The following is a 6,000-nucleotide window of genomic DNA, read 5'->3' as shown; positions in this document are numbered from 1 at the left end:
CCTTCTTTTTCTCAGTATTATATCCATGACATGCATCCCTATTGTTGAGTGTAGCAACATTCTAATCACTTCCCTTCTCGTATGGATTTACATTGTATGAATATATGACAATTTGCACTGCTGTTGATGTATCCAGCTTGGGACTACTAAAAGACAATGCTATGACATTTTTATATGCCTTTGGGTGAACATGTGATTATTTTTTCTTTTTTTTAAGATTTAGTATATTTTGAATCATGTGTCTGTGTATGGAGGGTATGTGGATGTTGGTGTAGATGGCTGTGGAGGTGAGAGGTGAGTGCCGCATCCCCTAAAAGTGGAGTTCAAGCTGTTTTGAGTCACCTGATATAGGAGCTGGGAATGAAACGTAGGTCTTCTAAAACACTTTTTAACTGCTGAGCCATCTCTCCAACACATACAGTTAAATTTACTGGACATACACCAAGACATAGAAGTACTTCTTACTGCAGACCATTTTCCAAAGTGGAATTGATTACCAATAAATCACCAATTTATAATTCATCCATTCATGTCCGAGACCTTTTTAAATTTTTTATTTATTTTTACAGTCCAGATTTTATTCCCTTTCCAACCCACCCCCAGACTGTTCCACATCCCATACCTTCCCCCCAGCCCCCATCTCCACAAAGATGTCTCCACCCTACCCACCCCACCAGGCCTCTAAACTTCCTGGGGCCTCCAGTCTCTTGAGGGTTAGGTGCATCTTCTCTGACTGAACCCAGATCCAGCAGTCCTCTGCTGTATATGTGATGGAGGCCTCATATCAGCTGTGTATGCTGCGTGGTTGGTGATCCAGTGTCTGAGAGATCTCGGGGGTTCAGGTTAATTGACACTGCTGGTCCTCCTACAGGTTGCCCTCCTTCTTAGCTTCCTCCAGCTTTTCCCTAATTCAACCAGAGAGGTCAGCAGCTTCTGTTCACTGGTTAGATACAAATATCTGCATCTGACTCTTTCAGCTGCTTGTTGGGACTTTTGGAGGGCACTCATGATAGGTCCCTTTTTGTGAACATCCCATAGCCTCAGTAATGATGTCAGGTCTTGAAGTCTCCCCTTGAGCTGGATCCCACTTTGGACCTGTCGATGGACCTTTTATTCTTCATGTTCTTCTCCATTTCCATCCCTACATTTCTTTCAGACAGGAAGAATTATGGTTCAGAGTTTTGACTGTGGGATAACAACCCCATCCTTCATTTGATGCCCTGCCTTTCTACTAGAGGTGGGTTCAATAAGTTCCATCTCCCCACTATAGGGGATTTCATCTAGGGTTTCCCCCTTTGAATCCTGAGGGTCTCTCGCATCCCAGGTCTCTGGTATATTCTAGAGCATCCTCCCAACCTCCTTCCTCACAAGGTTGCCTGTTTCCATTCTTTCTGCTGGTCCTCAGGGCTTCAGTACGTTTCCCCTACTCAATACCAAATTATGTTCCCCTCCCCCCATCCCTTTTCCCTTCTCCATCCCTCCCTCCCCACCCGCCAACCCCTGCCCCTTGTAGTTGCTTTCTTCTCCCTCCCAAGTGGGGCTGAATTGTCCTCACTTGGGCCCTTCAGCCCTTCAGCTTATTGACCTTTCTGAGTTCTGTGGGCTGTATCTTGGGTGTTCTGCTTTTTATTTATTTATTTATTTATTTATTTATTTTTGCTAATAGCCACTTATTAGTGAGAACATATCATGCATATCCTTTTGGGTCTGAGTTACCTTATTAAGGATGATATTTTCTAATTCTATCCATTTGCCTGCAAAACTCAGGATGTCCTCATTCTTAATATCTGAGTATTATTCTATTGTGTAAATGAACCACATTTTCTGTATCCATTCTTCTGTTGTGGGTTGTTTCCAGTTTCTGACTATCACAAATAAGACTGCTGTGAACATAGTGGAACACGTGCCCCTGTGGCATAGTAAAACATCTTTTGGGTATATTCCCAAGAGTGGTATTGCTGGATCTTTAGGTAGGTCTATTTCCAATTTTCCAAGAAGCCTACAAATCGAGTGGTTGTACCAGTTTGCAATCCCACCAGGAATGAAGAAGTGTTCCTCTTTCTCCACATCCTCCCCAACATGTTTTATCACCTGAAGTTCTCATCTGAGCCATTCTGATTGGTATAAGGTAGAATCACAGGGTCATTTTGATTTCCATTTCTCTGATCACTGAGGACATTGAACATTTCTTTAGGTGCTTCTCAGCCATTTGAGATTCCTCTGTTGTGAATTCTTGGTTTAGTTCTATACTCCATTTTTTTATTGGGTTGTTGTTTTTCTTGGCAGTTAGCTTCTTGAGTTCTTTATATATTTTGAATACTAGCCCTCTATTGGATATGAGGTTACTAAGATTTTTTCCCAATCTGTATGATGCCAATTTATTTTATTGACTATGTACTTTGCCTTATAGAGCTTTCCAGTTTCATGAGGTCTCATCTTAGAGCATGAGCCATTGGAGTTCTGTTTAGGAAATGTCCCCCTGTGCCAAAGAGTTCAAGGCTCTTTCCCACTTTCTCTTCTATTAGATTCAGTGTATCTGGTTTTATATTGAGGTCCTTGATCTACTTGGACTTGAGTGCATGGTGACAAATATGGGTCCATTTTCATTTTTCTACATACAGACAGCCAGTTAGACCAGCACCATTTATTGAAGATGCTTTCTCTTTTCCATTGTATATTTTTGGGTTCTTTGTCAAAGATCAAGTGTGCATAAGTGTGTGTTTTTATTTCTGGGTCTTCAATTCTATTCCATTGATCAACCTGTCTGTCTCTGTGCCAGTATCATGCAGTTTTTATCACTATTTCTGTGTAGTAGAGCTTGAGGTCAGGGATGGTGATTCCCCCAGCCATTCTTTTATTGTTTTCACTATTCTGGGTTTTTTGCTTTTCCAGATGAATTTGAGAATTGCTCTTTCCATGTTTTTGAAGAATTGTGTTGGGATATGTATGGGGATTGCAGTGAATCTGAAGATTGCCTTTGGTAGGATGGCCATTTTCACTATGTTAATTTTGCTAATCCATGAACATGGGTGATCTCTCTCATTTTCTGAGATCTTTGATTTCTTTGGGAGACTTGAAGTTCTTATCATAAAGATCTTTCACTTGTTTGGTTAGAGTTACTCCAAGATAATATTTCATATTATCTGTGGCTATTGTGAAGGGAGTTGTTTCCCTAATTTCTTTCTCAGCCTGTTTATTGTTTGTACAAAGGAAGGCTCCTGTTATTGTAAAATTATTTTTAAAAAATCATTTTCTTTTACCCCACTAGGTACTGCACTGCAGTGCCCCAAGATATCTGATAGATATCTTCATCTCAGTCAGCAAAGCCTCTCACCTGCTTTGCTCCATCCCATATCACACTGCCAAAGGCCAGTCTCTGAGCCTGGCAACTATCTCTCTACCCAGCCAGTTCCCAAGGCAGGCTGCCACCATGGCAGAAATATACATCCTAATTCCATGGCAGCTCAGTGTCCCAGCCGCCACATACTCTCTTAAACTTAAATCGCCACAGGAAAGAACACACAACCTTTGATCCAATTGATAAGATATAATTGTCCACTTAAACATACAAAGCCCTGTACACATCCATCCCTTAAGAGCATTCATAACCTGCAAAAGCACAGCGTGGAATTTTAATGTCAGCCTCCATGTCTTCTCTGAGGTTTCTCTGCAGCCTTCTCCTCTCTCTTCCTCCTTTCTGTTCCAGTCTCCTCCCCTTCCCTCAAACCTTTCTCCCACCCATCCTTGTCCAATGACAGGCCTCGTTCTATCCTGTACTGGCTCTCACCTGTATGACATCCTACAGGCTACTAATTTATGTGAGTTGATTTTATATCCAGTCACTTTGCTGAAGTTGTTTATCAGCTGGAGAAGTTCTCTGGTAGAATTTTTGGGTCACTTATGTACATCACCATATCATTTGCAAATATTGATACCTTTAATTCTTCTTTGCCAATTTGTAGCCCCTTGATCTCTTGAATAGGTATGGGAAGAGTAGGCATCCTTGTCTTCTCCCTGGTTTTAGTGGGATTGCTTCAAGTATCTCTCCATTTAATTTGATATTGGCTGTTGTTTTGCACTAAATTGCTTTTATTAGGTTTAGGTATGGGTCTTGAATTCCTGGTCTCTCCAATACTTTTAACATGAAGAGGTATTGTATTTTGTCAAATGCTTTTTCTGCATCTAAGGAGATGATCATGTGATTTTTTTCCTTTGAGTATGTTTATATGGTTGATTACATTAATGGATTTTCCTATATTGAACCAACTTTGCATCCCCAGGAGGAAGACTACTTGTTCGTGGTGAATGATGGTTTTGATGTGTTCTTATATTCAATTTGCAAGAATTTTATTGAGTATTTTTGCATCGATATTCATAAGTGAGATTGGTCTGAAGTGCTCTTTTTTTTTGTAGGGTCCTTGTGTGGTTTAGGTATCAGTAATTGTGGTTTCATAGAAGGAAGTAGGTAGTGTTGCTTCTGTTTCTGTTTTTTGGAATAGCTTGAGGAGTATGGGTATCAGGTCTTCTTTGAAGGTCTGGTAGAATTCTGAACAAAATCCATTTGGCCCTGGACTTTTTATTGTGGGGAGACTTTTAATGGCTTCTTCTATTTCCTTATGGGAAAGGGCTGTTTAGAAAGTTTACCTGCTCTTGAGTTAGCTTTGGTATGTGCTATCTGTCTAGAAAACCACCCATTTCATCTAGATTTCTGTTGAGTATAGGCTTTTGTAGCAAGATCTGATGATTTTTTGAATTTCCTCCATTTTTGTTGTTATGTCTCCCTTTTAATTTCTGATTTTGTTAATTTGTATACTGCCTCTGGGCCCTCTAGTTAGTTTGGCTAGGGGTTTATCTAACTTGTTGATTCTTTCAAAGAACCAGCTCTTGATTTTGCTGATTCTTTGTATTATTCTCTTTGTTTCTATTTGGTTGATTTCAGCCCTGAGTTTGACTACTTCCTGCCTTCTACTCCTCTTGGGTGTGTTTGCTTCTTTTTGTTCTGGAGCTCTCAACTGTGCTGTTAAGTTGCTAGTGTAAGATCTCTCCAGTTTCTTTACCAGTGCACTTAGTGCTATGAATTTTCCTCTTAGCACTGCTTTTATTGTGTCTCATAAGTTTGGGTATGATGTGTCAACATTTTCATTAAATTCCAGGAAGTCCTTAATTTCTTTCTTTATTTCATCCCTGACCAGATTATCATTGAGTAGAGAGTTGTTCAGTTTCCACGTGTATATGGGTTTTCTGTTGTTTTTGCTGTTATCAAAGACCAGCTTTAGGCCATGGCGGTCTGATAGGATGCATGGGATTATCTCAATCTTCTTGTATCAGTTGAAGGTTGTTTTGTGACCAATTTTATGGTCGATTTTGGAGAAGGTACCATGAGGTGCTGAAAAGAAGGTGCATTCTTTTGTTTTAGGGTGAAATGTTCTGTAGATATGTGTTGAATCCATTTAGTTCAAAATCTCTATTAGTTTCAGTGTGTCTCTGTTTAGTTTCTGTTTCAATGACCTGCCCATAGGTGAGAGTGGGGTATTGAAGTCTCCCACTATAATTATATGGGTTTCAATGTGTGTTTTGAGCTTTAGTAAAGTTTCTTTTATGAATGTGGATATCCTTGCATTTGTGGCATAGATGTTCAGAATTGAGACTTTCTCTTGGTGGATTTTCCCTCTCATGAATATGAAATGTCCTTCCTCATCATGCTTAATACATTTTGCTTGAAAGTATATTTTATTGAATATTGGGATGGCAACTCAAGCTTGTTTCTTGGGACCATTTGCTTGGAAGACTTTTTCCATCCTTTTACTCTGAGATAGTGTCTTTGTTATTGAGGTGTGTTTCTTGTATGCAGGAAAATGCTGGATCTTGTTTGCATATCCAATCTGTTAGCTTATGTACTTTTACAGGTGAGTTGAGTTCATTAATATTGAGAGATATTAAAGACAGATGACTGTTGGTTCCTATTACATTTTTTTTGTAGGAAGCTTTATGTGCTTGTGA

This window comes from Rattus norvegicus, chromosome 2 (assembly GCF_021556685.1).
Source record: "Rattus norvegicus strain SHRSP/BbbUtx chromosome 2, alternate assembly SHRSP_T2T, whole genome shotgun sequence".
Taxonomy (NCBI): domain Eukaryota; kingdom Metazoa; phylum Chordata; class Mammalia; order Rodentia; family Muridae; genus Rattus; species Rattus norvegicus.
The sequence above is the reverse complement of the archived record's forward strand: the minus strand, read 5'-3'. Positions refer to the sequence as shown.